The 20,418-nt window shown below is 39.3% G+C and overlaps 1 protein-coding gene and 1 long non-coding RNA gene across 7 annotated transcripts in view; both read left to right on the top strand.

Moving 5' to 3' along the window:
* MAGI2 (membrane associated guanylate kinase, WW and PDZ domain containing 2) overlaps nt 1–20,418 on the top strand; it is a 699,053-nt gene that overhangs the window by 20,015 nt on the left and 658,620 nt on the right. The window lies entirely within an intron of this gene.
* LOC128079583 (uncharacterized) lies at nt 7,996–13,762 on the top strand. Its single transcript, XR_008206213.1, has 2 exons — nt 7,996–12,249; nt 12,544–13,762. It is a non-coding gene; the product is annotated as an uncharacterized LOC128079583 (long non-coding RNA).

The raw sequence follows: 20,418 nt of genomic DNA, 5'->3' as shown, positions 1-20,418 counted from the left end.
GTGTAGTGATTTGCATGTTGTGATGGTTCTCTGTACATAAGGACAGCAGATTTGATCTCTTATTTGCGATGTGCTTGTGACTTAATCACTTTGGGTAGTAACTGGAACAGATAATGCCTTTGGAGATTAAGGAAGTGCTACAAAATCAGAATATGATCTTGCAATCCTTGATTACTTGACCAAGGGCCATCAGCTCTGCTTTTTGCTGCTCTGCTGAAAGATATAATGGCAGCTAGTGAGATTTTCATGTGGACGCTTCTGAAAACTTTGCTTGCCAGCTGCCTCTTCATATACTCACAGACTTTGCTGATTGTTGTCCAGAATGTGTGTCTTAATACAGGATTATGACTGTGAAAGCTTTATTTATTCTAACCTAAATGTGTTTGTGTATGAGTGTGAATCAACTGGTTTTAATTCTTAAATAGGTTGAGGAAAAGTAGATTACAGCTCTTTTAAAAGCAGGAGAGGTTTTTTCTTCAGCGGTTTGGCTGGATGTCCTCTGCTTCTCTGTCTTCTGAGGGTGTATGGATTAAGAAAAGAGGAAAACTACTTCCAGCTGCTTGATGAGTGGGTTGGAACAGCACTACCCCCTAACGATGATTGAAAGGTTGGTTGTTTTTTTTCCACCCATATCTAAAAATCCCTTAAAGATTCCTTAAATCAGAATCTCTTAAAGATTTCTTAAACAATAGCAGAGTGCCTATTTTTGGTTTTGCCAAGTTGTAGTACTTTGTAATAGTTGTGACGTTCAGGACTCACCAACCCAGTAGCCCTTCGCAGTTCCTTGTTCCAAAATCCTTTGGTCTACAGGTGAAAGCACAGCTCATTTCTCAACCTTCATACACAGTGTTCTGACCGCAAGCTCACCTCAATTCTTTAGTGCTGTGTTGCACCACCATAGGAAGAGACATATCTTCAGTGCAGTTTTTTGGACCTTACATTGTAAAACTTCTGCTCCATTTACAGAAATGAGGAAATTGGTGGGAGATCACTGCTAAGCTCAGAAACAGGTTGTAGAAAATATTTCTTACATAGATTTCAACTGAGAATGAAGCATAGGTTACTGGAAAGTGTCATGGATGTTGAGCTTCTATAAGGAAAAGAAGTTCGTGTATATTACCTTATAGATTGCTTTTTTGTTTGCATGGTTTCTTGTTTTGTTTTGTTTTTCCTTTGAGCAGCTGCAAATAAACTACATTGTTGTTTTGTATTGTTTTCTTACCTTATGCGGTAGCAGTATCTAAAACCATTTGGAGACCCATCCTAGTCTAATTATTGCAGAAATCCAAGAATCAGAACAAAATTAAAACAGGCAAACCAGTATTTTTCTTGGTTTTGACTACTTAACAGCTTATATTTGAAGACTGATTTCAGCATCTCAAGGTTAGAATGGCATACCAATAACCAGTTCAAACTGAAGAATGATGCTTTCACTGTTTTTAGTGAATAGTGGAAGCCCGAGAATGTCAGAGCATCTGTGCTGTTTTCCCCATAGGAGCATGTGAACCACTGTGCGGTAGTTCACATGCTAAAATACATAGTGCCTAAACTGAGTGAGCAATTTTTTAAGTTGCCCTCATACATATTTATACAGTGAGTTATGAGTGTCTGGCTTCCCTTTACACTTCATTGTTAAAATGTATGCCTATATGATCAGATATCCATTACACTTTGCCATTTGACTGCCACTTTCCCAGGGAATAATTTATTTATCCTTTTTATCTGCTTGTTTATAAAACTAGTATAGAAATGAATTCTACATAAGAGAAAATGAGATTTTGGCTGGGGGAGGAAATATGGAGCATAAGAGAATAGCTAGAAACCCTGTAGGCGGAGAGGATGCTCTGTTTCAGTGGTGTTGCTACATCCTTCAGTGGTACATCAATTCTGTATTATGTCGGAAGCAACCCCTGCAGTTTCCCAGCCAGAGTGTCTTGTGAAGTCTCTGAGTCAGCGGATAATGGAGACAAATTTGGAATTTGAGAGGATTCTTAGAAGAGTCTCTTTTTTTTCTTTTTCTTTTAAATTTACATGAAAAAACAGAGCTTCTTAAAAGCACTTTCTTGGTCTTGCTATATTTAATTCCTTTTGCTTTTATTCAAGTGCTATTTTCAGTTCTGTATGTTAAGGTTTTTATACCATCCTCATCACTATTGTTTCTGAGTGCTTTGAGTACTATACAAAATGACGTGACAAACATCTTTCACATGTTGCTCTTTCATCCTCTCCCCAGGGAAGAATCTCGCCTGCAGTGCTGTGTATTTGTAAGACTTTTGTTGCTAGTTTTGTTTTTTTTAAAAAACTATATACATGTTGCTGTAAGTCTGTTGGAGCAGGGTGGTTCAAAAGAGAACCCTCTGTATTTGGAGCAGAAGGAGGTGAAGGTTTTGAGTTATCCTCTAAAAACCTCCCGTGTAAATCTGGCACAGGATAGTAATATTCCACTGCTTGCACTCTGTTTTTTAAACCTGGGGATATTTTTGTGGGCTTTTACAAGACATGCTAAGGGTTACTGTGGGAAGGCTAAAACAAAAGAACCAGTTTTGCCTTTAGCTCAGAATGTGGTGAGGTCAGCGGTCATCCTGATTTGTGTTTGTGATCTGCTTCCAGCTCCTGTGAGACCTCTATGTGGGACAAATCTCGCTCACTCTGTTGCTTCCCTGCACAAGTGACAGGCAGGGGATGTTCACAGATGTGATTAGCTCTGTGTTCAAGTGCAAGCCAGCGCTATGGCAGTGGTACATTTTACAGGAATATCAAGGCAAGGAAATGAAGATAATCTTGGCCATTCTGTGTATTGTACAGAGTGCAATGAAGTAATATGACAGGCAGTAGATTGAAACAAATATTCTTGCTGTCAGTGTTGCCTGGACATTTCTGTTACAGTGACCAATTCAGATGGAGCCTAAGGCTGCAAAATAACCTTAACTGGCAGAGAGAGCTCATTGAAAGTGACTTCTCAGGCTTTTTAGGAAACTGACTGCAAAAACTGCCTGTTTGGTTCTGGCCAACTGCTTTTGATTAAGGCTTGAAAGACGTGAAAATATTTGCTTGAGTCTGGGCTTAAGAAGGTACTGCAATGGACAAACATTTTTTCTCCTCCTTTAAAAATGTAGAGAATATCTATGACTTGCCTTTAACAGAAACTTTTTTTTCTTCTTCTTATCTGACCAATTACATAGTTTTAGAGCTAGATTTGAACTACTTTCTCTTTTCCATTGTATGTTTTTCCAAGGCCATATGGGATATACTATAATAACATTCATTCTTACGCTCAGACTTACAGAAGCATTGATTCTAGACACGTGAATTTATCCATGAGTGTTCAGCCAAATCTGGACTTTGTTAGCTGACATTTTGGGACATGTCTGATCTTAGAATTCATAGCTTTTTAGACCCCACATCGTACCTGCTGTATAATTTTCATAGATAGGTTTCTTTTTCATGAAGGCTGTAACGTTGTCTTTTTTTTTCCTTGCTCAAGGTTGTTTTTTAGAAATATGCTTCAACTTGATTTAAAGTTCTTAAGAGCAAGTGATTCATGATAAGTGAAGTGTTCCCCAGTTAATTATTTAAACCCTTAAAAAACCCCCCTTCATTTCCAGTATAAGTTTCTAGCTTGATCTTCTAGTAGTTGAACTTCATTAAGCATTTCATTCAAAATTAAACAACTCTCTAGTATCAGAAATCTCCTTACATTCTGAGAAGATGACTAAATTGCTCAACACCTGACCTTTATTCAGTAATATTTGTTTTCCATATTTCCAGGTGTTTCTGTAGCTCCTCTAGAATAATTCCTAAATTATCAACATCTGCTTAGAGTGTAAACACCAAAATGAGAAATGGAGCTCTGAATGTTGAAACTCTGGACGTTGTTTTATTACTTATGTACTCCAGAATGTGCATGCATCATATAAAGTTACTTTTAAAATCATCTTGTAAGAATAACGTGTAAAAGTAGCCATTCTGACAAACACACTGTGGGGAAATAAGACAGAGGTCAAATACCTAACGTTACTTTGCATTGAAAAAAAAATATATCCATATTAATCAGGAGTCTGTCCCCATCCAGGATCTTTGAAAACCGAATTATGTCATACTGAGCGGTGCCCTTTATCAGTAACCCAGTCATTAGCGGTGCCTTAAAAGTTAAAAGCAAAGACAAAATGAATTTGTTGGATGGACTGCTCACTGGATAAAGAATTGTCTGGATGGTTGTGCTGGAGAGTTGCTTTCAACCACTTAGTGTTCAAGTGGAGACCAGTGATGAGTGGCAATCCTCAAGGATCGGTGTTAGGACCATTGTTATTTAACATCTTTGTGGGCACCATGGACTGAGTGCACCCTCAGCAGGTTTGCAGATGACACCAAGGTGAGTGGTTCAGCTGACATGCCAGAGGGAAGGGATGTCATCCAGAGGGACCTGGACAAGCTGGAGAGTTGGGCCCATGCCAACCTCATGAAGTTCAACAAGGCCAAGAGCAAGTTCCTGCAGCTGGATTGGGGCAATCAGGGCATAGGTACAGATTGGAGAATGCCTTGAGAGCAGCCCTGAGGAGAAGAATTTGGGAGTGTTGGTTGATGAATGATTCAACATGACCTGGCAATGTGTGTTCACAGCCCAGAAGATCAACCTTATCCTGGGTTACAGCAGGCCAAAGTATGACCAGCTGTTTGAGAGAGGTGATTCTGCCCATCTACTCTGCTCTCATGAGACCACACGTAGTGTACTGCATCCAGTTCTGGAGCTCCCAACCCAAGAAGGACATGAAGTTGTTGGAGTGGGTCCATTGGAGGGCCACGAAGATGATCAGAGGGCTGGAGCATCTCTGCTGCGAGGACATGCTGAAAAGAACTGGGGCTCTTCAGCCTAGAGAAGAGAATACTCCAGGGGGACCTTAGAGCAACCTTCCAGTACCTGAAGGGGGCCTACAGGAAAGCTGGGGAGGGACTTTTTATGAGAGCATGTAGCAATAGGGTGAGGGAAAATAGTTTTAAATTGAAAGAGGGTAGGTTTAGAATAAATATTAAGAATAAGTTCTTTACTGTGATACACTGGAACAGGTTGCCCAGCAAGACTGTGGATGCCTCTTCCCTGGAAGCATTGAAGGCCAGGCTATATGGGGTTTTGAGCAACCTGGTCTAGTGGGACATACCCCTGCTTATAGCAGGGGTTTGGAACTAGGGTCCCTTCCAACCTAAACCATTCTGTGGTTCTATGAATTTTGTGAGGTGCAGTAGGGAAGAAGGACAAAATGATGTTTGGAGATTAAACAATTAATGAGTCAACAAGCTTAGGTACGATTCCTAATTGCAGTTTCCCACATGTGATTTTGCGGCAAAAGTAGCAAAGCAGTTGGTTTCCCATGCCCCACTCAAACATCATAATTGCTAGAGAGGAAAAAAAAGAACAGTCAAGATCCATTCTCTTCCCAGAAGGATGGAGTTAGTGTGGTAACAACCACTCAAATGAGGGGAATACAATTAAGATATTAAGATAATACTATTAAGAAATCCTACTGTAGTTCTGACATTAGACTGGTCATTACTGAAACTTCAGCCTCAGCAGGTTAAGCTTGGTCTTAGCTAGACAGGGTGCTATGAACTGCACTTTTCTCTAACAGAAGATAGCCTGATTGTTAAGGACATAGGACGGTTCTTTTAGGCACCAGCACCTGGAAGACAATGCAGGATCTAATCTGATACACCTAGTAGATAAACCTTCTGGCTGGTCAGCGAACTGGGTGAATAAGTTCAGACTGCCTTCCAGCGGCCAAACACATCAAGATCACGTAACATAGAAAGGGACATGAAGGAGGCTAGTAGTTCAAGGGACAAGTATGTGGATCTGCCACTTACAGGGAATAAGAATGGGCAGCTGAGAGGCACTTATGTATAACTGAAGCGATGCAAAAGGGAAAATTAGGTCAAATGAGAGGAGTACTGAGAAGAATACACAGATCCCAGAAGGAGAGGTGCAGAGGGGTTGGTCACACAGGGTGCAGGAGACGGGAGCATGAACCTCAGTGCTGAAATTCCTAATGACCTGCTTGTTCGTCTGAATTGCACACTGCTCTCTGTGGCTTCATTTGCATGGCTTACATACCAGAAGATACGATTTGCTGGCGAAAGTTATTTAATCTATAAAAAGTAATTTAAGAAGCACACTGTCAAGAAGGTGCTTAGGGCATGAATAATTATGTGTCATATAGGAATACAATGCCTTAGAATCATAAATAACAGAAGTTTAGCAACATTATTTCAGTTTGTAAAGTTTTTACTAGAAAGCATGTCAGTATAACAAGTAACATATTAATGTCTTACCATGGTAGTAGTCAGCACAATTTTTCCTCTGAGCAGAGTGAATGCAAACCATAAATAGCTAGGGCTTTATATAGTGTTTTTCCCCCATCATTCTTAAGATAAAATGCTAAATTGCATCAGCAGAGTCCTGCGAGAAAGTGAATTATTTTTTTTTATTTCCCTACTTTCACCTGAAATTGTAGTTTGACAGTACTCTGTCTCTTAGACTTTAGTTTACTGGTCCTTGAGATTGAAGCTTACAGCCCTAAATTCATCTTCTGCATTGTGAAGGCAGAGAGTTCCCCACCCAGAGGATCACTCAGAGGATCCTCAGGGTGCATGGTGCAGGGTGGGAGATGCTGCTGGTATCCTCTGCGCATCCTCCTGCTACCAAAACCTGCCCATTGCCTATATATGTGATGCATGTGTACAGCTACTGCTTAATGTAGATGTTTGGGATACAAATGGTCTTCTCTGTCTTTTACAAGATACCTAAAGAAGGCTGCCATTTATCTTCGTGTGTGTGTGTGTGTGTGTGTGTGTGTGTGTGTGTGTGTGTGTGTGCGTGCTTATGCAGTTGCCTCTGTAAATTGTGAGATCCCTTGACCAGGAAGTGGGAGGCATATATATACACAAAGGCATATATATACACAAATCAGCATAAGAAGAGTGCCTTACTTAGTTGTGCATAGTAGGTGGCTGCTCTTTTGAGATCTGGGGATAGGTCAGAATTTATTTAACCTAATTTGTCATGGAATACCTGGGTAGAATTAATGTAATATTTATGGGAATGCTAACCTGGTTCTTGTGTTTTGGTTTTTGTTTTTTTGTTTTTTTTTAATAGCATATCCTCTATGAATTCTCTTGCTATAACATGTTTAAGATAAATCTCTTTTCAAAAATATTGGAAAGGATTTCAAGGTTTAATTCTAAGTACTAAATATTACTTGCCTTACACATTTGAAGTTTAAACATTCACTAATTGTTTTTCCTTTGAGAAATGTCAGAATTACTGCTGGCTCCATTTATTTCTCATTCCATGACTTCCACATGAACAAGGTCATGCCACCATTCACTTTATATTTGATTTTAAGGTCAAATGAAGAGTTAGACAGAACCTTGGTTACTGGTGGGCAAATGTATCAGTAATTCTTCACATTATTCTGGTCTTACATGAAGTGCCATTACTAAATGAAGATATGATGAATCATAATCAGTTGGCATTTGATGTGATCTGGTAGGAATGCTGAGAACTGGCTGGAGTGCTGAACTGAGCTTGATCTGATTTCTTTCTAGATTTGGTAAACAGTCTTTGGGCCAGCACCTGACTCCTATTATCATTCCGTACCTGATTAAGTTTTACAGTAAGCACATTGAGCAGGCCATATATTTGCTACAGTTGAGTTTTTACATAAACAAAACTCTAGAAATGGCATGAAAAGCCACTCCTTGTAGGAGGACAGTTACTGATATGACTGCTTTGTGAGCTTTCGGGGTAGGGAGAATGGCATGTTTCAACATTGTTACATGGTTTAACAGGCATGCCATGCTCATGTAGATGATAGGGCTGTAGCTAGTCATCAAGTTATTACTCCAGAATTCAAGCAATAAATTATTTTGATGCAGTACGAAGAATTATGGGTGTTAGAGAATGAATGGAAGTTTTTTGTTTGATTGGTTGGTTGGTTTTTTTTTTTTGTTTTTTTTTGTTTTTGTTTTTGTTTTTCCATTTTCAGCACCTCTGAGTTCTTTTGTGAGTCCACCCTGTACTGCTTAATGCTCAGGTTTGTATTATGTCAAATCTTGGAATACAGTATCTTTCCCTGCAAGAAATGAGCAGCATAGAAAAAGCTTACACCTAAAATTTCAGGAAAATTGAAGCTTGCAAGATAAAGAAAAGTTCTGCACTGTAGACAGAAAAATAGTACATCAATAATTGACTGGATACCGAGATTTAGGTCCAGTTTCACGCCTGCTTCTTTTTTTTATGGGTAACATAGCTATAAAAGAACTGAGCTAGCTTGAATGCTGTGCTATAGCACAGACTGTGTTCACACCACACTGATTATAGTCTGTCTGCTTAGGCAGTAAGCAGCTTAGGATACAGACTTTTTCTTCATACAGAACCTACCAATATCAGGTCTTGATCACAGGGGATTTTGTGTGATATATTTCTTAATGATATGTGAATAGCAGCTCTACTTAGTAAAGCTCATTCCTTCCATGACTCCAGAAAATACTTTTTGCTGATGTCTTCCATATATAGAACTGTGAACTGTTTACAAATGAGCTCAGAAGTTGCCCTGTGTGGGTGTGATGTGTCTCCACTTATTTTCTTTTCAGATGTACCTGGTAGGTTTAGTTCTGGTGATTTTTTGTTTGTTTGTTTCCTCTTGGTTGTTTTTTTTCCCTTCTGGCAGAATCTTTTTTTTTTTTTTTTTTTTTACTATGTACTATTTTAGAAAGTTAATATAACCTTTCAGACTTCCGACTTGTAATTCAGTAGTTTATTCTTGACTATATATCAGAAGTTACATAAATGGCAATAGTGGTAGGATGCTAAAAGGGTAATTATCTACACTATTTCAAATGCTTTTTTCTAAGTGTCTCATTTATTAGCAGCATTTCAAAGCGTTCTTTTCAAAAGAAAAAATACATCTGCTCATGAAGACTTTTTCTAGTAAAAAATGCCTATCAAATTTAGGTCTGGACAGTTATGCAGTGAATCAAAAAAAAAAAAAACCCATAGTCCTGATCTGTACACTCAGCATATAAGTAAAGTCATGGGATCTAGTGATACATATCATAATTGAGAACTGAGTCTTAATTAAAAGTTCTCGTATGCAAAAAATTATTACTTGCATAGACAGAACTTCTGTGAGACTTAGCTGCTGCTATTTTGTTTTCTAACATAACTTACTCATATAGAATCTTGATTTTACTTGAATATATTTTAAATAATTTAAAATAAGGACTGTATACTTTATTTAAAATATATTGTTCTTTTAGATATGTAAAAAAAAAAATGAGGCGGATGAAATTAGTTTGTCTATACTTAGGCACCCTCTTTGTTTTCCCCTTTGGTGAATGAGTCTCAGGCTGTGTAAGCTGTGTGTAAGCAATCCCAGCTGCATTGTGTAGCACCTCTACAGAGAAAATACTTCTCTTCTTATCCAGTCTTACAGTGGGCATCTCATCCCTGGACTCGTTGACCACAAGCATCTGGAGCTGGGATGGCATGGGAAATTCGAAAATTAAAGCCTCATTCTCACTCTTTTTATCTGTAGTGACCTTTTCAGCTCCTGGCCAAGTGAAGAGGAGTCACTTGGTTAAATTCAGATGTTAAATGTTGTTTCTAGCTTTTAGTTCTAGTAGCTGTTGTTTATTTTGGACAGTAGCAAAAAACCCTTGGAAGCAATAATCACAATAGAACACATCTTTTAATTCTTCTGAGGGTTTTATAGGTCTTTGCATCTGGCAGATTAAAAAAAAAAAAAAAAAAAAAAAAAAAAAAGAGGAGAGAAATACACTGTTAAATCTAATGGATAAACTTGTTACACCAAGGAAAAGTTACAGAAAAATTCATGTGAAGCGACATCTGTGCCACTGTAGTGGTGCCTCTGAGGAGGAAGAGGCACTAGCAGTGAATGATCCAGTTGGCACTCTGATAGAGAAACAGTGTGTCTTTGTAGGTGTAAGGCATAGAAATTTGCAGTTAGCTGAAGGTACATGGATTTTTTAGCCTTGTGGGCAGACTAATTTCTCAGGTTTGTTTTTGATTTGTTTTTGTAGCCAAAATGTGAAGTTGTTTTGTGTATTTCAGTTTATTTTTTCTTCTTGTAATATGAGAACAACCTGATAGTCAGTAAAAGGAAAGTAAGCCAGGTTGTGAAGAGAAATGCCCATTGCCTTAGATTCACATCCCAGAGGGTCCCCTGAGAGTTCTTGGTTTCTCAGAGCTTTATGGTGCTTGGCAGCTTTTAGTCCCTTACAGTGAAACTCATTGCAGTACAAAGCCATCCACTGAGGCATTGTGCTTAGGTTTCAGGAGATAGAGCTTCAAATTCTACGAAATCTGTAAAATACGAAGATAATTTTTAGGAGTTCAAGGGGATGAAACAGCATCCAGTTAGTTACTGTGTAAGCTGACTGTGAATGGTGTCTGGAGAGTGTTCCCACTGCTCTCCCTGCACCTGCATTGCAGTAGTACTCACACATACATTTCTTAATTGCTTTCCTGTAAAAATCCTCTTTGGGTCACTACTGAAAATAGGATTCCAGGTGACCCAGGCAATCAATAACATTTTATTTGGTAGGAGTTTTACTCCTAGATAAATATAAATAGTGGAAAAAAATAGAAAAAGAATGATAGAAAGAAAGAAAGAAACAACAGAAGATGCTAACACATCTGAGTAAATGTAGCATTGACAAATAGAATCGAGTTAAGAAAGAGTCCAGCTGTATAAGACAGAAGTGTTTCTTGTGGTGAGGGATGAGCAATGCATATTGGGGGTGCTACTGATTTGGAGAACAGTCATTCTATTTTTGCACTGTTGTGAGCAACTACTGCACAATACCTCCTCAGGAAGGCTGTTACAATGCTACCCATTATTTCAGCTATACTTAATATTCTGCTGGCATTTTCTTGATAAATCTATTTTTAAAGGCTACAATGAGGTGGTAAATGTTCATTCAACAACAAAGATGGCTGCAATTAACAATTCAAAGATTTCTGAAAGAGAAGCAGAAGTTCATGAAAACAGTAGTGGATTCTGGCATTTTTGTACAGGAATTCAAAAAATATATGAGTAGTGTAAGGATGGGGCATGCCTCTGGTGTCTGTACAGATCACAGAGCAACATCTCTGTCCACCCTCTTCTGTAAGAGAGCTGCAGAGTTGTCTTTAAGACCCAAAAGCTGTGATTATCCAAAATCTTTGATCCATTAGAAATTCCATCTGGAGCGCAGTGAGTGATCTGAGAACCAGTTAGTGCTTTTCAGTGTAACATGTTGGCTGTTTGATTGACCAAATTTGACTGGAAGAGCCTGATTTTTGTGAGGCTGTACAGACATACTGGGTGCCATCATTATGTCCCTCTCTCTCACCCCTTTAAATTCTCCGGTTGGTCTTCTTCAAGACCTCATTTGTCACACGCAACCCCATGTCAACTGGTTCCAGGGGACACCTGTATCTCTTCTTCATTTGGGAACAGTACACATAGTATCATAACTTTGCCAAAGTCTCACAGTGTAATGAACTCATTGCCTAGGAGTGTTCCAACAGATTGGTCACCAATACAACATTAAGGGCAGAGACTGTCTGAAGAGAAGTCTGAAGAGACTTACACTATGGTTAGGTATAGCTGCCCTTGCTCCCAGATGAAATTTTTACTCTACTTCGAGTAAAAAAGTTTCAGACTTTTACTATTTTGCCATTCAGTTCTTTCTTATATGCCAGGTTGAATGTTGGGTGGAGAAAGACAACACTCAGCTTTCCGGAGAAACATCTTGTATGTCCACATAGGGTTCCAGCGTTCTCTGATCTCTGGTAAACTTGCACTACAGTTGGACATCCACTAGTCAAGATCATGCCACCAGTGTGAGAGACCAAGCTCTTTCCAAAGACAGTGTCAGATCTTGGCGTGGTCCCCGTCCTGTAGCAGACAGTACTTATGCCTGAAACACTCCAGCATGTGCTCTTTGCATTGGGACAGCCAGTCCTCCTCTTCCTCCTTCTGCCAGCAGGCCCCCGCTCAGAGGCAGACAAGACTCAACTATTCATCCTCAGGCCATCACCATTTGAGAACTGGCTATGAGCCCTCTGACTGAATTGCACACATCTGCCAACTGATGTGAAAGAGGGCATGTTCCAGGCACGTAGCCTAGATCATGGAGAAGAGAGTTCTTCCTTCCTCCTTCTGGACAGCAAGCAGGATTTGGACATTGGTGAGTCTGTTTTGGGGTCTGAGTTTGGGAGAGGGGAGATATATTGGGATACTCCTGGGTGATTGTAAAGGGAACAGATCTGAGGCTGTAATCGTGTAAAGCAAAGCAGGGACAAGGACAAGCTCTTATCAGAGAAATGGGTCATTTTCGGGATCAGGATGTAGCAGCTTACAAATTTCAGACTGTCTCGAAAACAAAATGCATGCTGAGATATTACCTGTGCAACAGTCTGACACATCTCTGATTAGGAGAGTCAGATTGGGGTGACAGCCTTGTCCCTCTCTTTATTCCTAGAGTCATCAGAGAAAATGGCTTGGAGTGAATGGATTTTCCTGTATCCTGCTACCTGTCCAGCAGAAGTTGTGGCTGCAGAGAGCACACCAAAGTGTACAGATCTCCTGGTTCCAACAGTCCTGTACAAATGCCACTAGAACATAACAAAGCTCATCAAGAGAGAGGATGATCAGGAAGCATAGCTGCAGCAGAACTGTGTCAAGCAGAGCTTTGGTACATTTAAGAGCATCTGAGGTAGAAGAACCATGTGGCACATGAGGAGTTCCACATACTTATGACTCTAGACACTAAAGCTTGACTGCCATGTTCCTGGGAATCTCTATAATCCCCTATCACATGGAGACAGCCAGTCATCCCACATCATTTCCAAGCACAAGTACTTACAGGACCTGATATGCAGGCTAGCTTTATGAGCTTTTGTATTCCTAAGCCTAAGAATTCCACTCAGAAAGCTGCATCAAAGGGCAATGCAGCTTTGGAAGGAGTGCCTCCAGACTTCTTGAAACCAGCAGTAGAATGGTCATAGCTCTTGGTGGGACTGAAGGTCACGGTATTCTCTATTTTGTTTCTGTTTTATTTTTATTGTATTTGACCTTGACATTTGCAGGATGAGATGCCTGGTCACAGTCTGATAATTCTAATTAAGATTGAATATTTTGTAATGTAACGAGTAAGTGGCCATAGAAAACTAGAAACCTTCATATTTTGCTTAGTACATTTTAACATTAGCTGGTGCTAAATGGATACTATTTATTAGGTTGTGCTTGAGAACACTGAATATTTTTGTTCTCCTTCTCTTCATAATCAGCCAGAGCAATAGAGAGCAAGGAAGGGCATTTGGGGCATGTCATTTGTTTGAACTCGAGGCCTTGCTCCCTAAAAATGGCCTGTTTCCTAGTCTTGTGTGGCAGCATTATCTTGACCTGATGTGGTCCCGCTAAATAAGGGTACGCTTATGAAAATTTGTGTATGGGGCAATTCTACTTCTGGACTCTGAATATCTGCCGAATTCAACAAGAACAGCTGTCCTCTTTTTAAATGTGTTTTCTTCTTGCTTGTCAGTGTCCCATTGTGGTAGGTAATCCAGAGAGTTAAATATTGGTTGTCTGTCAGGTCTGTGCCTTGCCAGTATCTGTTCTATATAAGGTAATACAGTTGCCTTGCACTTGTCAAACCGGAAAACAAATGTGGTAATGAATAAAGTAATTTTTGCACTGTACATTATGTGACTGTTCTCTGTACTTGGTGTCCTTTGGAAAGATTCTTAGCTTTATATTTGCCTCAGCCTTCCTATGGAGTTTAAATTCTACTTGTTCCAGGGTTGGGGGACAGTCTTAAAATGAACTGTTAGTTTCTTATAGAAAGAAAGAGAAAAATGGGGAATTTGGCATGGGCTGGAAGGACCTGATTCAACAACAGATCTGTTGTAGTGAAGAAAGTAACAAATGTTAAAATACATGTGACTGGTATTTTTTTTTCCAGGAAAACTTGAGAACTTGGCAGGCATGTGGGACACGTGCTGCTGTTCCTTATGTTGAGCGCTGTGCACTTCTGTAGTTCCTGATGGATGGAGCTCAAACAAGATTGTTATTTTCTTGCATTAAAAAATTGCTTTTGATGAAGAGATAGGGAACTTTGGCATGGGATAACTCTTATAAAAAAAGCTACTTGCTGTCCGTTTTCGTGTCAGGTAGAGTAAAAGAAGTCTGTTGTTTCCAGGTCTTCTTCAAGATGTGATTGTATCTGACTGTCTCAGAAAGACGAATGTGAAGAAACAATGGAAGAACTGTTGAAAAGAAAAAAAATGAGTTTGAAAGGATTGGAAAAAGAAGGGAGATTGAAACTGCAAAACAGAGGTGATGCATCATGCTGGCAGAGGGAGATCTTGATAGCAGAGGGAAGGCTTTGCAGTTCATCCTTGTTTCCAAGTGCTGTGTTACTTGGGTTGTATCCAGGATTGCTACTGGGCAAAGACTTGGGTACTTCTCCACTCTTGTATATTGGGAGCTGCTGCTGCTGTGGCACGAATATGGTACCAGTGTGCCCAAGAAGTATTTGCTAGAGTTGTGAACATCTGTGAGGTACACAGGGTTTTACCTATGCTCAGTAGTGTGACTCGCCTTCTGCACTTCTTCACTGGGGGCTATACTGCAATGGCCTTGCAAGCATTATGAATTCACTGACAGTCAAAGAGTTTAGAAATCTCTAAAATGAACCCAATACCTGTCACTACAACACTGATGACTGTAGCATTCAATTTTAGAGAATTTTAGAGAATTAGGTGAGTAGTGGGTTTCATTACCTTTTCTTTGACAAATTCCTTAAGGTAAAGTGATTTACCCAATATCATACAGAGCACTGCTCCACCTGTGTTTTGAATTTGGAACCTGTTTATGACTTGCATGTCTGGTGGGGATAAATGAAACCCTGTGCTGCCCTTGTTAAGAGAAGTGTGGATTCTGCTTTGGGGATTTGGTATGTGGCTTAGTCATGAGTCTCTAGATTTTAAGAACTGTCATGAGGTGCATACAGCCAAAATGTAGCCGAGAAGAACTTCAGCTGGTAGAGCTTAACACTCTTAAAATCTTCACTTAGACCTTGCTCTTCCATTTTCTGCTTGATTGCCTTAGGCATTACTTTATGTTAAATATTTAATAGTCACCGATATATTAAAGAAGGATAGAGTCCAAGTTTCTTCTTTTGAAAGAAAGCAGCACTTGTTTTTTCAGCATGGTACCTTTGAGGCACAGTAGGCATCCTTAGAGCAAGCTAACAGATTAGACCTCTGTTGGGATGTAAGCATAAGAGTCTGAATTATTGCTAGCATATGCACTAAGTTGAGTCTTTGCAGGAAATTTTACCTAAGGTAGACTCAGAGACAAAATTTCTATCAATTTAGCATGTCACTGCACAGTCACCCTGATCCTATCAGGTGCTGAGTGCTTCTGCGTTCCTTCGCTGTCAGGGGGAGGAGAGTTACTCTCCTAACTGTGTTGAGTCAATGTTGTTGGTGCTCTTCCACTCCAAATTTCTGCTACAACGAATCTTCCTTTCTGAAATACTGCTTAACACAGCAATTCCTGTTACTAATCCAAGCGACTTTAAACTAACACCAGGCAAATGCTGTGGGTTTTCTTCAGGGAGAAAGCAACCATAACCTTGACAAAGTTAGGTGGCATATTTTTTTCCCCACTCATTATTTCTGAACATACCTGTTAATCTATTTAAACACGGAGCCTCCACTAAATGCATTTTTGTTAAATTTTGAATTTTGTTTTTGAGCCCATGAAAAATATTGTAAACAAGCAGTAACTAGCAGTGCTTTCACGGGCCTTGAACTTGAACAAGAACACAATTTGCATTAGTGCATGCATTTTGTGGCCTTTTGGAATTAACCAGAGAAGACTGCCTTTCAGGAAGTCTTAATGCCTTGCCATATGGCAACAGTGGCTTGTGCATATGAGGTTTAATTTCTTCTCAGCTATGAGACTTCTTAGTTTCTAGTGCATGCTGTGTTCCTCTTATTTTTCAAAGGAGCAGAATGAAACTGATGTAAAAGGCGCAGTTCATTAACTCCTATTTGTGTGAAACTCCCTGCAGATATATTTTTTTTTATTAGAACAATTTTTATTAGAACATGTATTTAAAAATCTGGAATTTCTATTATTCAGTGGAATAAGTTTTAATATAATTATTTGGTAACAGGAGAAAAAAATTGCTGTATGAAATTGAAGAATTTGCTGGAAGGCCTGTTTGTGTCTTTAGAATAATAATATAAATTAATTATAGATTGATACAGTACAAGAATTACAGAATATGAAACAATAATACTACTAGAAGCACTTTTTCTCTCTGGTAGATGTGATTAGCTAGATTGTATCTGGTCTATAAATTTCATTAGAGATTAATAATCAGCACTGTGATTGTCTGAACTGCAAAGTTAAGTTTAAAAACTCACCTGAGGTTTACTTAATCTGAATTTGATTGGGATCACACCTTTTTTAATGTCAAGAGATTTGATTTCCTTAACCTTAAAGAAGAGGCTGGGGCTCAGATGCTAGGATCCAAAGTAAAATCCAGTAGACTGAAGTCCTTGGAGGATAAATCTCACCAACCAGACAGCAATCCAGCAAATTTACTTTCCAGGACTGCACAATATAGCAAGCATCTCTTTTTTTAGCCTGAAAGCTTCCTGGTTTTCTGTTAGGAGGAGATAAGTGCTTATAAGTGCCTGCACAGTATTTTCTATTGGGTTTAGGGAATCATTTATACCTCAGCTGAGTCCCCTAAGAAACCCGAGGCAGCTAGGAAGTGAAGTGGCTGTTTCAGGCTGAATGACTGACCGACCTCCCATCCTGTCTAAAGAGCATCCAAAACACTCAGCTTCTGTGATGCTTACAAGTAAGGGCTGTATGAAGGCGGATGCCATTGTCGATTGGCATTTCTTCTAGTGATTTCCTAAAGATAGCTCTTGATGGAGTGATATTAGCCATGAAGGGAATCTCTCTCTCCATGCTGGGAATCCCTGTCTTTCCACACTGCTCTTCATGAAGCGTGAAGGTTTCACCAGATGTGAAACGAGTACAGTGTTTCCACAGTCAGGATGAATATTCAGGCATACACATCCTTTGTATTAGAATTGGCTGTTGAGAAGGGAGGCAATATGAAACAGAACCATTTTTGCTTTTTTGTCTGTTCTTCAACAACAACCCTTAGAATGTGTGCAAAATCTAAGTGTGAACAAACCAATGGACTCAATGCTCTGCTTCTGTATTGTTAATGACATTTCTCTGTGTATGACATATGACAATCCCTCATAATTCAGCTGAATTTTGTATTTTGCCAGGGCTTCATGCCCTGCAGTATGACTGTTCAGTTATTGCCATAATTATAAGCATTGAACCACTTTCTGAGGAAGGACAGTGCCACAGCACTTTGATACCAGGAGTTGTGCTTCATCTGTGCAGTCCATATTAATGCAAAAAAAAAAAAAAAAAAAAAAAAAAATTCCCTTCCATTAATTAGTATCATCAAGCTCTTTAATATATATTTAACGTAAGAAGTGTTATCAGATCTCTCTCTCATAAAGCACAGAAAAGACCTTGCTTTTGTCAGTCTGTTTGCAAATGTTCTTAATAAGACTCAGAGACTCCAGCTCTTAGTCTGGTGGTACATGTATACGATGCTAACTAAAACAGCAGGGATCTGGACTATTATTGTTGTTACAGTTGAAAATAAGAAAGGTTTGATCCGAAGGAGTGTTCTTAAGGTGCTGAGCAGCCTTAGCTTCCAGGAACTTTAATGAAACAGAAAGCAGGGAGTGAACTAAATTGATCTGGCATGAATTAATGAAGATACCCCATAAGCCACTTAGCAGAGTAAAATGGAGCAGTGTTTGAGTGGTCAGACATCACTGTGTAAGATACTGCTCTAACTCTCAATAGGAAAGTTATGTCTGGGGTAGTACATGGTTATTTCTTGCTTGATGGATGAGTAACTTGCAGAATGATGAAATAAGTGGTGAAAAAGGCCTTAACTTGAATCAGTTTTAGAAAACTTATATTTTTTTGATGAGCAACATGCATTATTCAGTTAATTGCTACTTTAGTCCTTTTTATAGATACTAATTATGGTAGTTTGAAAAGTGTATTGGAGAGAAATATATGTCCTGTTCATCACAGACTGCCATGTGCACTCTAGCATGAGAAGATGGGGACAAATACTCCTTTTCAGGTCAGAAGCCTACTATGAGAATTCTTCAGCTGTTGAAACAAGGTGATTTCTTTCTGAGAAAAACATGACCTGTACCAAGTCATTGAGAGCAATGTAGGAGCTCTGACTCATGATTATGTAGCAAATAGCTACAGCACTTTCAGATGCTATCAGTCTTGTAATAGAGATGTCAGAGGAAGTACATACGCTCACATTTTCAGTCACACCAGTAAAAAGTTGACGTAGCTCAAGCCAACTTTTATCAAAGTGCTGCAGGTATTTGGAGAGAAATAGTATTATATGGAGTTGTATCAGTCCAGACAAGATAGAAGGAGGGCTAAGACATCTTCTGCAGTAGTTTTTGTGCTTTGGATCTCCATCTCCGAAGAGGTCACAAAGCCCATCTAAATTTAGGAAAAAGATGTGCAGTATTTGGCAGTAATACTCCTATAAATTTGGCAGTACATGTACATCCTAATGCAGAGTCCAAGGAACAGGAAAATGGGTTTCTTTTCCAATGAATGCCACACTGTTCATCACTTCTGTACATGTTTCATCATTGAGAATGTCAGTTAGCATCTGGACCATACCAGCTTTTCACTTAGGCATGAACACAAACATATGCAGAAGTTTGTGCAGGCTTTGTACACCAGAGTGAATCTTGCTTGCTTCCCTCACATTTGTGAAACTATCCTTTGTTGTCGGGTTTAAGCAGCAGCTCTGAAAACAATGTCTCTGTAAACCCAGGACTTCCAACCGACCAGCCTTCCAGGCTTGTACAGAACTCGTATGAGTGTGAGCAAGCGTGCTTGGAACATAACATCACTAATGGTCCAAAGACAGCCTGGAGGTAACAAGCAAGAGCTATTCTTCATGCTGCTTCTCCACAGCTGTGTAGGCACAGTCAGGGACTTGAAGAGGAAACACTCATTTTTTTGATTGCTTCCCTGAATTTCCTACCGGTTGCTAAGGAGTTATAGCTGTACCTGCAACAGGTGAAGCAATTTGTCTCTTCAGAAGCTGAGCCACACAGCAAAATAATCTCTGACATATTTTTGTTGAGTTGTGCTTTTTATGGGCAAAGAGATTATAAATTCTTATTCAAAGAATAATCATGTAAAAATGGGGATTTTACATTGGAGACAGTATGTCCAAAATTCTGCATCCTCAACAGTGATAAATTATACCACTTAACGGAGCTCAGTGAAGCAAAGTTTGCAGAGGATGCTTAGAACTAGAGAGTTGTATAAAGTAATGGAAACGTGTAGTAACTGGATTTCTGAAAGGGTAAAACAATTACAAATGAATGTGTTCTAAAGAAGAAGAGGATATAGGGCATTTTATGTATTTAGTCCATTCTTTCCCCGTGAGACAAGGATTTCTGTGAGTAAATGAGAAAATTATCTGATTGTAGCCACTAAAATAATTCATATTATTTTATTCATCATATAATATGTCAAGAGGAGATGCATTGCACCCATTGCTTCTAATACTGGCAGGACTAGAAAGGAGACTGCATTACAGACTGAAGAATGCTACTTCTGACAATAATATTGAGCCTAAAGCCTTTTCACACAAGTAGAAAAAAGAGCAGAAACTACTGGTAGTGTTTCCCACATATTTTGTGGTTTTGTTGAGGGCCTCTGATGGAATTCATACAAGCTTTAAAAAAAATGGGTGATGTGGGCTTAGCTATTTTCTTCAAAAGCAGGATTTCTTGACGGTTCTTGTCAGCTGTGCTGGATGTGCCCTCACCAGGTATAAAAATTAAAGTAATGCTTCAGCTGAATCTCCTGGGCCTTTGTGTACCTTTGGGAGTTCCACAGCAGCAAAGATAAAAAATTCAGTGGAAAAACAACAAAACAGAGCAAGCAACCTTGGCTGAGGAATTGGGTTCTTTTCCTCTGAGAAGCAGGCAAACTTTTCAGTTTTCTTCATTACCACTACTGGAAGCAAAATCCTTGCAATAGCAGCTGGCAGTCTGAAGACTGTGCTTTGTCTTCAACAATATTCTTGTTGGGAGCACAAAATTCCAGAAGTCTGTCATGTCCTCAAGACTGCAGGCTGGGGTTCCTTACCTTTTGCAGTTTTCTCTAGAACTCCTTGGACCAGCAAAATCTCTTAGCTCATTTTCTGCTCTGTATAATGATCACGAAGCTGACT

This window comes from Tympanuchus pallidicinctus, unplaced genomic scaffold (assembly GCF_026119805.1).
Source record: "Tympanuchus pallidicinctus isolate F22 unplaced genomic scaffold, pur_lepc_1.0 scaffold19, whole genome shotgun sequence".
NCBI classification, from domain to species: Eukaryota; Metazoa; Chordata; class Aves; order Galliformes; family Phasianidae; genus Tympanuchus; species Tympanuchus pallidicinctus.
This window is presented reverse-complemented; position numbering and strand designations above follow the sequence as displayed.